This window comes from Camelus dromedarius, chromosome X (genome assembly GCF_036321535.1).
Source record: "Camelus dromedarius isolate mCamDro1 chromosome X, mCamDro1.pat, whole genome shotgun sequence".
NCBI lineage: Eukaryota > Metazoa > Chordata > Mammalia > Artiodactyla > Camelidae > Camelus > Camelus dromedarius.
In genome coordinates, this window is record NC_087472.1 from 76,681,807 (window position 1) to 76,694,439 (window position 12,633).

Genomic DNA, 12,633 nt, shown 5'->3' on the forward strand with positions numbered 1-12,633 from the left:
CCCTGTTTCTCCCAGAATCGCACACCTAACTTGATAAACCACCCCCACCAAATCCCAAGAATGCAGCTTTCTTGGTTACTTTCACGAGTTTAAGGATGGGCTAGCTCAGATGAGAAACAAACCGAAGAAATGGACACACATACACTCCCAGTGTTCACAGCACATGGCTAAATACTATCTAGAACTACAATGGAACCTGATCCTCCCCCAAGTGTAAATAAAGCTTCCTTATATGTCATTTCCTTCAATTGATATTTCATTGTTTTCCTGCAGTCTGGGAGAAAAGTTTTCCAAGAACAAAGCTACAGAATGGTAAATTGCTCAGATCCACCCTATGTGAATCTCAGTGTCTCCTTTGAGACTAGCACTAAATTCTCAGATTTGCTGTGTGCTTCTCAGAAGTCAATCACAATGCTATATAATTCACTGCAAATCAGATCAAAATAGTGCTTTCAACCCCGTGATCCTCTGTTAGCTAGTTTGCTATGGCATACCTTGGCACCTCTGAAGTGCTTGTGGCTTGGCAGAACACACATGGGATGTGGCATCCTTCTGGACTCAAACATTAAAGCTTTTTCTTTTAATAGAGGTACTGGGGACCCAGGACCTCACGCATGCTAAGCACGCACTCTACCACTGAGCTATACCCACCCCTCCCAGAAGTTAAAGCTTTTGGCTCTTACTAGTTGTGTGGTCTTAGAGTCACCTAGATAGACCCTGAGCCTTTTTCTTTATCGGTAAAATATAGACAAAAATTACCCTCACTGTTTAGAAGTTACACTAGAGGAATGGATGGGCTGATGCTTTGCCAGGTGAGTCTTGTTACAAATTAGATCCAGGAAGGAGGCGGAACCTCTCAAAGCCCTAACACAGCTGCAAGTTCTCTTGATACATTTCCAGGCTGAAAGCAAGATTCTCTTGAGTGTGGGACCCAGAGAGTCACATGTGGGGGGAGGTAAGAAACCCAGGGGCAAACTTCACCAACTTTTCTGCAAAGGCAGGACCTTTAAAACTCCCCAGCCCTGATGAAAGCTAATCCAACCTTTTCCAGTTATATCCCACCCTATGAAAAGCTTTGGAGTTGAACCACCACAGATCCTTCTCTTTGTCCTTGAAGAAAATCCTTAATAAACAAATCCTGGGACCCAGGCTGCGTTTCTGATGACGCAATCCTTCCTGAGCACAGCTGGGTCCCCTAGTAGTTTACTTCCTTGATTAACTTGGCTCTCGACTTGCTCCTGATTTTTATTATGAGGCGGCCTTGGGGATTCCTTGGAACGTGGAAATAGAGCAAAGGAAGTTACATGTTCTGTTAAATGAGAGGGGTAGGGGCCAAATGGTCTCTAAGGGCCCTTCCAGCTCTGACATTTGACAATTCTAAGAGTTTCTCTTCCATAACTTCTCAGGGAAACTGGCGTGGATGAGGTAAGAGCAAGGTGAGGAAACTTGATTTTTGCCAGAGCTAACTGACAGGCTCCAGTAGAGACAGGAAAGCTTCGGGCCACAGAGGGCCCTGACAAGGGTCTGGAGGAGCTCAACAGTCCTTGGGGTTTATACATGGAGGGTGAGACCCTGGCCTTTGACCTCTCTGAATAGAGAAGAGATCCCAGGCTTCCTATTGGCAATATGGCCATGCTCGATGCCAGCCGCTGGAAGTGGAAAAGGACTTCTGCTGAGCTGAAAGCCCCTTGTATAATAGGAAAGGGACAAGAGGAACAGAAGAAGGGAAAGATGATTCTTTCCCTGGCAGGCCATGTCACTAGTTTGGTACCTCTGACAGTTTTAATCTTTCTGAACATCAGAAAGTTGGGAGCAGAACTCACGTGGTTGGTTACCACAGGGCCAGGCCTAAGCTGAGGTGAGGCAAGAGGGACACTGGCCTCGGGCCAACTTTAAGGGGCACCAAAAAATCTCAGTAATCATGCTAAATAGCTTTGGGGGAAGGTATAGCTCAAGTTGTAGAGCACATGCTTAGCATGCCCCAGGTCCTGGGTTCAATCCCCAGTACCTCTTTTAAAAATAAACCAAATGCTCCCCCCCCAAAAAAAAATCTTTAAAAAATAGTTTCAAGGCACCATTTAAAAAAATCAAAATTAATGCACAGCTAGGGGAGGGTATAGCTCAGCAGTAGAGCACATGCATAGCATGCATGAGGTCCTGGGTTCAATCCCCAGTACCTCTATTAAAACTAGATAAATAAACAAACAAACTGAATTGCCAAAAAAAATTAATGCAGAGTATCAAAATGTCAGAAATTGGAATACAGAGGATTAGTCACAGGGCTATGCCAAAACACAATGGAGCACGAGGCAAAAGAGAAAACTGGGAAGACTGATGTTATGGGAGGACCGCTGCATGGGAGATTGCCAAGGCAGGATTTAGAGATGGTATTGCTCTGAAGGCCTGCATGAGTACAAAAAAGCAACGATGAATTAAATCCCTGCCTAAAGAATTTAGGAAGGGAACAAATAATAAATCCAACAAGTTTAGGAATGGGGAAATCAAATTTGGAGCAAGGAAAACAAAGCAGAGAGAGAAAGCAAAGTCTCACTTAAACCTTAAAAAACTAATCAGAGGTGACGAGAGGAGTATTGGGAGTGTTTTCTCTCTTGCTTAACCTGAGTCTATCTTTTCAAACAAAACCTCATATTAGATTCATTCTGGTTAAAAACAGGAACCACTCAAGATTGCCCCTGTTAAAATTCTACTTTAAAATAGTTCTAATAATGAAACAAGAAAAATAAGTAAAAAGTAGAAATATAGGTGCACTAGAAATAAAAATGCCACCTTTGCCAGTGATATATTTGTAGATCCATGAAAATCAAATCCCCAAATACCAGAGGTAATGAATGAGCTTTGCAAAGGTATAGGATAAAATATACTTGATACTCATGAGCTGGAAGAATTTGCCATCAACTATAAAACAATTCCAGCTGCTTTCTCCCCACTGATTCAGAAATATGTAAAAAGTTCCGTTCCCCTACACTTTGTGCAAAGACACCGCTAGGTCTCTGTGGTGTCAGAACATGAAAAAAATCTGACAGGATCTATTGAATTTCTACATCCTAGACACTCAGCCAGAAAGAGGAGGATCTAATTACCATAGTGACAATATTAAACACTTAGGTATTAAAGAAGGCAAAAATGTATCTTCTTACAGAGCACTTACTGAGGACCAGACACTACTAGGTCAGGTTTTTTTTAATCTTTAAAAAAACTTTTTATTATTATTTTGCCACTGTGGAGATAATTAGGTTTATTTATAAATGGAGGCACTGGGGATTGAACCCAGGACCACGTGCATGCTAAACATACTCTCTACCACTGAGCTACATAGAGGGTCAAGTTTTAAAGGCCTTTTCTAAGATCACATGATCAGTAAGTGGGAGAGTTGGGGTTCAAACCCAGGTTTGCCTCCTGTCAAATACTCTGCTTTTTTCTATTCTGTCACATCAGCTTCCCACTGATTTAGAATCCATGTTTATTAAAAAAAAAAAAACCTATAATACATGAATGAGAAAAAGAAAGGAAAACAGCTAAGTAGAAAAATAAACCAGGCTCCTGACTAGAAAAACTAAATAAAATTTAAAAACTAAATAAAATAAAACATATTCTGATTCATCATAGAGGTTCCATATAATGCCAATTTAAATCTTTATGGGTAGTCTCAAAGTATCTCTAAATACTTATTAATTGTGAAGGGGAAAAGAATAACTTTGCAATGGATGAGCCAGTAACAGCTTAATTATGTGATCAAGATTAACATCATCAATAAAGACATATTGGTATCACATACCTCCTGATATAATGTCAACAGAAAGGCATGTCACCTCTATGGAATTCTTGCCCCAAAACCCATAACCCCAATCTAATCACGAGAACCTACCAGATAAACCTAAATTGAGGACATTCTATAAAATATCTGACCAGAATGGACTCCCAAGAGTCATGAGGGAACATTTTAGAGTTATGAAAATATTAATTATATATCTTGATAGGGGAGACATTTAACACAGATATATACATTTCTATCTAAATTATATCAATAAAGTTTATTTTAAAATATATTTTGGGGGGTGTGTATAGCTCAGTGGTAGAGTATATGCTGAGTATGCACAAGGTCCTGAGCTCAATTCCCAGTACCTCCATTAAAAAGTCATAATAATAAATAAAATAAAATATATTTCAACTTAATACCTGTAAAAATAAAATCCCCTTCCACTGTTCACAAGCTTCTTTGATCTTCTGCCTCTTTCCAGGAAGTCTCCAATTTAGCAAGACTTTCTGGCTTTGGGCTCTCAGCCACCCTGAACTTGCAGCCCTCTGTCCTGTTCCTTCCACTGGTCTGTGGTGGCCCAGAGCGGGACCTTGGGAGCTTCCTTTTTATGAGAACTTCCCTCCCAGATCTCAGCTCTATATCCAAGGGGTGAAGGTTTTCAGTTTAACTCCTTCTTGTCATAGAAGTCTCCTCAGAAAAGCCTTCCTTCACCACCCTATCACCCAGTTACTCTTTATTCCATGACCCTGTTTTCTTTTCATCACACTAACTGATACATCCTTTTGATCATTTTTTACTTGCCTACAACTGTCTCTTTCCACTAGAATGGTAACTCCAGTAGGACAGGGACCTCCTGTCTTGTTCACTACTGTATCCTCAGTGCCCAGCACAGGGCCTGGTACATAGTAGCCATTCAATAAATATTTATTGTATCAATAATGACCCATTTCAGTGTTCCCTGGTGGGGGGAAATAACACTAAATGGGGAGTCAGAACGTTTTCCACTAACCACAGCCACTCAATGTTTCTTAATCACTTAATCTTGCCAAGTATCAGTTTCCTCACCTCAAAACTCAGACTGCTAGTCATGATGCTAATCATATCTTTCAATATCTACCTCTCTGGAGGTGCTGGGCTGGTCAAAGAGGCAAGCAAGGTGAAAATGTTTAAAAACCAGGTCTAAATGTGCCCATTAAAGTTTCACTGCAAAATAATAAGAAGAATGTCTAACTTATACTATATGCCAGGCATTCACATAAGTGCTTTCCACTATTTTGTCCTTTAATCCCCTCAACAACCCTATGAGGTAGATGATCTTATTATCCCACTTTTCAGATGAGGCAACTGAGGCCCAGAGAAGTGGAGTCACCTGCTCCAGTTTACACAGTTCAGAAGGGATAGAGTTGGTATTCAAACACAGATAATCCTGGCTCCAAAGCTCCCACTCTGTCCTGCTTCACAGAATATATGGACTTTTTTTGTAATGTCACATGTCAGGATAAGTCCTGGCATAGTGCAGAATTGAGCAGACACACCTAAGAGGTGCTAGGAACCTCAGGAGTGGGGTGGATGGTTGGCTGGAAGGAATCCAGGCTGGTGGATAGGCAGAGGTCACCAAAGGGTATTGCAGGCAAAGCCAGGGCCCAGAAGAAGGCCAAAAGCTACCCCCAAAGCTCTAGGCATCTCAACAAGTAAGCAGACACAGCTACTGGGACTCATGGAGTATCCTCAAGTTCAAACAGAGGTGATGCTCAAAATGCGTCCTCTCAGGACAAACCGGTAATTCACATTTGTTCACAGTCCCCAGGGCTGCTACCATTAGAGGGTGGGTCCCAGGGTGGGGGTGGGGGGAACCAGAGTGAAAAACCAACTCCAGACAAGCTGGCACACATGTTCCCTGGGAGAAACAAGGGTGGCCCCTGATGGCGTCTATTTAGCGTTCCCAAGAGTCAGGCTGCACAAGGCAGGGGTCAGGGTGTCGGGGGGAGGCCTTATGGAACACTTGAGGTGCTTAGGGCATTTGCCAATGAATATGAAAGTTACTTTAATACTTTAACAGCCAGTAGGGCTGTACTGGTACGCAAAGTCTGAATGTCAACCCTACTTTCCCCTATTTCTCAAGCCTCAGGGGCTGGCTAAAAATTGAATCTGAGGTAACATCGGAGGTGAATCCAGCTGAGGGAAGGGTGGAAGGGATGGAACCCATGAGCTGCTCCTGGCTCACACAGCCCTATCCTCGCTTTGATCAGACTGAATTATAATGTCCTGTTTACATGTCTGTCTTTCCTATAGACTGGAAGTTGCACATAGTAAATGGAGGCGGAGGGCCTCCCCCTACTGGGCACCTAGCCAATCAATGTTTGTTGAGTAACAACTAACATGGGTTGTGTGCTGACTTCTTGCCAAACCTCTCATCTGATCCTTATGGTCCCTCTCTTGGTAGCCCCTTTTTGCAACTGATGAAATGAAGGGCCAAGGAGATCAGAAACTTGCCCACAACTGGGATTAAGCCCAGGCAGCCTGATTCTGGATTCTGGTTCTTAAGTACTGTACTTGATTTGTGGCTGGGTGGGTGGCCATACGTCTGCGAACATTCAGAGATGAATAAAGCGTGGCTTGTTTAGGGAGACGTATGTGGCTGGGATGTAGGGTATAAAGGGGAAGGGATGAGTGACAGAGCTAGAAAATTCAGCTGGCATCCAACTGCAAAGGGCCTTGTATATCATGTTTAAAATGTTGGACTCACTTCTAAGGTCAATGAGAAACCATTTGAAAGGTCGGAGCCCGGCAGTTTCAGGGTGAGATTTATGTTCTGGAATGCTGACTCGGTCTGCTGTGGGATGGATGGATTGGAGGGAGTGCTGCTCAACTGTTATTTACTTCCTTTGTTTATTTCTAGTTTTTTCTACCCTTTCATTTTTCATTTTTCAAATGCCAACCTCCCTGGACTGTACTGAAAGTTAAAAGGATTTATCCACATCTGGGCCGGCACATCTCTTGAGGGGTAGGTGGGGGAGGTAAAGGGTACTTCTTATAACTGGCAGGAAGACCCCAGCTATGATGGAGCCCATTGGTGAAGGATTTTCACTTACCTTCCCTAAGGCTGCACTTGGTCTCACTGCCTCTATTTGACACTCTCACTCCCATCAGATGCTAAGAACATTAGACTCCAGACTCCCACCCACCCCCAGATGACAAATGGGTGGATTTTTCTTCTGACCCTGAAGTGGTTTCACACCACACCCCCCAGAAACAATAAATCCTGTCCCAGAACTCGCCAGAGGGAGAAGCAAAGTCAAACACCCTGACCTGCTAACCTTCCTCTCAGGGGTTGGCTAGCATTGGTCTCCCCGAAGTCTTGTTTTTGAAAAAGAAATTTCTCCAGCCCGAGATTTCAGGTGCCTGTTGGCTGGCCCTGTGGCACAGACTGTCTGCTGGAGGGAAGAGGGGGTCTGATTTGGCCAGGAAAATCTCTGGCAGAAAATGGTCCACGTCTGAATTGATACAGCAACTTAGTTCTCATCCTGATACAGCTTCTAGACCAGATATACTTTGAATGATTTGTCATATATCTTTATCCTCTTTTGAATATGCTCTTGGGGTTTCTTTCCTACTTCCCTAGCCCTTCCTTCTCCATCTCTCATGGAATCCTCTTTCTCTGCCCATCTAATAAATGGTGGAATACCTCCAGATCCATCCTCAGCATCCTGTTCTCACCACCCCCACTCCTTAGCTATACCTACTTTGCAAAAGATCAGAGGAAGGTCCAGCTGTAACACTGAACTAGTGCAAAGGTTTCAGTCCTGAAGGAAACCAAGAGCCAGAGGAGGCAGTGGTGGGTCTGAGATGAAGTTTCACAGTGGTGCTTCTTTGCTGCGGGTTGGGTGGGGCTAGAACTTTTAAAATGCGGAGACCTAGGTCCCACCCAGGGAAAGTCTTCATTCCTTAGTTTGGAGCTGCAACACAGACATGTGTATTTTGAAAAATCTTTAAGAGATGCTCTGGGGGATATAGCTCAGTGGTAGAGCACATGCTTAGCATGCATAAAGTCCTGGGTTCAGTACCCAGCATCTCCACTAAAAAAAAAAAAGAGAGAGAGAGAGAGAGTGAGGGATGTTCTATCACTCGTTTTTATTTTGAAGAAATGAAAATCTATAGAAAATTATAAGATTAGTACATTGAGTACCCATATACCCTTTATCCAGTTTCACCAAGTATTAATAGTTTGCCATCTTGTTTTATCTATCTAGCACACAACTGCCTAAAATGGTGAAAGTGTAATTATTATTATATAACATAATAATTATTATTTTGCTGAACTGTTTGAAAGTCAGTTGCAGACATCGAGATATTCAAGTACTTCAGGGTGTACCTCTTAGAAACAAGGTCATTCTTCCATGTATAACTCATATTCACTTTTCCTTAAATATCCCAATAGTGCACTCCATAGACACTCCCCTCCATCCAAAATCCATATACTGCATGTAGTTATCCTTTAGTCTCCTGTCATCTAGAACTGTTCCCCAGCTTTGGCACTGGCCTTTTATGACACGGACATTTTTTGAGTCCAGGCCAGGAGTTTTGAAGAATGTCTGAGAGATTTTGATCCACAGCCAAGATAGAGAACAACTTCAAGAGTATTTGAGTTTAGAGAGATCATAACCAGCCAATGAACTGAAGGGCAGGCCTAGGGCCAAAATAGAGACTTAGGATCTGCATGCAGACTGAATGGAGGTCAGGAGGGAAGTGAAGAAGGGGTGGTGGCTGGGCAGATGGGATGACTTAAAAATAAAAGGTCACGGCCGCTATTCTTCCCAGGGTTACAAATCCTGAAATACACCCAGCAGGAATTCACCAGGTGATTTCTTCAGTCCTCTCACCTGTCTCCTGTGACCCAGGCCCTTATATTGATCTGTCATAGTATTTATTGAACATATGCAGTGTGTCAGGCACTGTTCTAAGCTCATTACATGTGTTACCTCATTGAACTTTTACCACAAGAAACTCTCTAGGAGGCAAGAACTGTGATTGTCCCTATTTTATTTTTTTTAAATTGAAGTAGAGTTGATTTACAATGTTGTGTTAGTTGCAGGTATAGAGCAAAGTGATTCTGTTATCCATACTTTTTTTTTCAGTCTTTTCCCTTATAGGTTATTACAAGATATTGAATACAGTTCCCTGTGCTGTACAGCAAATCTTTGTTGTTTATCTATTTTATATATAGTTGTGTGTATCTGTTAATCCCATACTCTTAACTGATTAAATTAGAAGTGATTGTCCTTATTTGATGGATGAGGAAACTGAAGCCCAGAGGGGTGATAACTTGTTCAGGGTCACACAGCTAGTAAGTGGGATCCTAGAATTTGAACCTAGCAAGTTCTGGCTTCGGAGCCCTCCCTTTTTTTTTTTTTCATTTTATTTTTAAAATTATTATTCAATAAAATTGACTTTCTCGTCTTTTGATTTTCAGTTCTAGGATACAGAACAGTTCCATCATCCCCTCAAAACCTCCCTCCCACTCCCCCTTTATAGCCACACCTCCCCCCACTGCCTCTTATGTTAAGGGTTTCTCTTTTTTCAATTTTTTTTTGGGGGGAAGGGATGTAATTAGGTTTATTTACTTATTTTTTTATGATGGAGGTAGTGAGGATTGAACCCAGGACCTCATGCATGCTAAGCATGCACTCTGCCACTGAGCTATACCCTCCCCAAGGCTTTTTTAAAATTGTGCACCATTAAGGGGGTCTTTCCTACATATTCGCCAACCAGTAGTCAGTTGGGTCCTCGCCAAGGACTGTTAGTTTAGTTTTCCGTCTTTGTTATGCTAATTAGAATCAGTTTAATCCCACCAAAGGTCAAGAGTAAACAGCTTTATTGGCTGCTTTACTGACTTCCTCACATTTCGTCATCTTTCCAGTACTTTCTGGGTCCCCAGACTTCGATTTTTGGTCCTCTGGGCTAAAAATAACCCATGTCCAGGATTAGGATGTTACTGGGAGGGGACAAGTGGGAGGGGAGAAAGAAGGGGTGACAGTAACAAAAAAAAAAGCAATGGGTTTGGGCCCCTGTCTCTTAAAGCTGCTTGTTCATTGAACAGAAAGGAAGGTTCTTCTCCTTCAGAGTTTTGGCTTTGCCATTTCCCATTCCCAGCTGCCCTTCGCCTCTGTGGCCACCCCCACCGTGGAACTACCCGGTGACTGCCATGCAAGAGAACAGAAAAAAGAGGCGGGGGAAGCACCCATGTATTTCCTGCAGTCTCTGGGCCTTAGGATTTCTTTTTGCTACTCCTCCTGAGCTTCCTTCTGGATCTCCTTTTGCACCACTGTGCTTGCTTCCAGTTTTCAGAATGTGTTGAGTTTGTGGCGGGAGATGCTGGAGGAGCAAAAATGGTAAACTCACCACCAGTTTGTTTTTACTTTTATTTCTAGTGTTCTCTGGTCTGTCTGCAGATATTTACAGAGTTCTCAAATAGTTGCTCATGCATTCTGTACAAGTTTTATAGTCAAGTTCAGTGGGGGATAAAGAGAGGTGTGTGTTTACTCCATCGTATCTGCAATCAAAATTCAGCCCTCACCTTTAAACCCCATGCCGTACTGCCTCTCCACATAAATGCCCCATAGATGCTATGATCTCATCATAGGCCAAGTGGATTTCATTACCTATTTATTCACCCACTCTTACCTCTCCCAGTGATCTCTATCTCAACCAGTCCCACTATTGTTTACCCAGTTGTTGAGGCCCAAATCCTGAACAGTGTCTTTGACTCTTCCCTCTCTATAATGGCCACATTCAATCATTCATTGATCTTTGCTTCTCCCTCCTTATTTCCACTATCTTAAATCATTCAAGCCTTTATTCTTTACCACCTGGATTATTGCTACAGTCAACTAATTAGTGTGACAGGCTGCTATGTTTTATTTTTTATTCAACTTCCTACTTTTTATTGGGTATATACATGAAAGCAGAGAAAATTATAAGCTCAATATATTATTGATAAATTATCACTAGCTGAACTTACCCTGATCAAGAAATAGAACATTACCAGCATTCAAAAACTCCTCCTGTGTTTCTCTCAAACACTGTCCCTTCCCTTCTCCCTATAGGTGTCCGCTACACTGACTCTCAACACCACAGCTTGGCTCTGCCATTTTAAAAACTTTGTGTATAAACAGGATTATATTGTACGGATTTTCTTCTGCCTGATTTCCTTAGCTCAACATTATGTTTGTGAGATTTAATCATGTTGCTATGTGTTGTTTTATTCTCACTGCTATATAATATTTCATTGTATGTTAAATCAACCATTTTATGGTTGATGGATATTTGGGTTGTTTCCAGTTTGGGCCTATTAAGAACAGTGCTGTTATGATCCCACTCCTGGGCATGTATACAGAAAAGATGAAAACTCAAATTGGAAAAGATATATGCACCCTAATACTCATAACAGCACTATTCACAATAGCCAAGACTTGGAAGCAACCTAAGTGTCCATCAACAGATGAACAGATAAAGAAGATGTGATATATATAAAATATATATATATACACACACATATATATGATGGAATGTGGTCTATTGATATATATGTGATGGAATATTACTCAGTCATAAAAAGAATGAAATATTGTGATTTGCAGCAATTTGGATGGACCTAGAGATGATCATACTAAGTGAAGTAAGTGAGATAGAGAAAGACAAATATCATATGATATCACTTATATATGTGGAATCTAAATAAAAAGACAAATGAACTTATTTACAAAACAGACAGAAAACAAACTTATGGTTACCAGCGCAGAAAGGTGGGGACATGGAGAGGTAAATTGGGAGTTCAGGATTTGAAGATACACACTGCTATATATAAAATAGATAAACAACAAGGTCCTACTGTATAGCACAGGGAACCACATACAATACCTTGTAATAGCTCATCATGAAAAAGAATGTGAAGAGGAATATATATATATATATATATATATATAAATATAAATGAATATATATATAAATTCATTTATATGTATATAAATGAATCACTGTGCTATAACCAGAAATTAACACAACATTAACACAAACTGACTATATTTTAATAAAAAAGAAATAGAAATTTTAAAAAGAACTTACAATACAAATTGATTCTTTCATAAACTGTTCTTATTTTGTATGACACAAAAAAGACAGTAGTTATTCATGCAAAACTGCTGTGACTGAACTCATTTTGTATTACATGTGGTTTCTCTGGTTCCCACAAGCAATCCAGTCGCATCAGAGCTTTTATTTTAAAAAATTAGAGGCAGAGAGTAGAATCAACTGGAGATGTGGAGAGACTGAGGGAAGGGTCATACTTTCCTATCTCTGCCTCACTGCTTCTCTCCCAAGCCCTGTCTTCTGTTTTCCCCAGATGCCAAATTCCTCTCTCTCTATTATCAGAATTGCCCTCCCTCCTCCACCTTTGTCTCAGTTTTATGCCCTCAGGAGACTTTTTCTCCAGATAATTAAATTATGTATAAAAGAGCATTTCTGAGTTTAAACAAAGCCTCCTTTTTTGACTCCCCTGCCCCCATCCCATTTTTCCCTACCTCCACCAGAGGCAAACGGTATTAGGAATTTAATGTGTAAAGGCTTTTTGGGGGGGAGGGGTTGGGGAGGTTATTAGATTTATTTATTTATTTATTTATTTATTTATTTATTTATTTATTTATTCATTCATTCATTCATTCATTCATTCATTCATTCATCTGATGGAGGTACTGGGGATTGAACCCAAGACCTCATGCATGCTAAGCACGCACTCTACCACCAATACTGTTCAGCCCAAATTGTAAAGTTTTGATCAAAGATGGTGGCCTTCCTGAAGA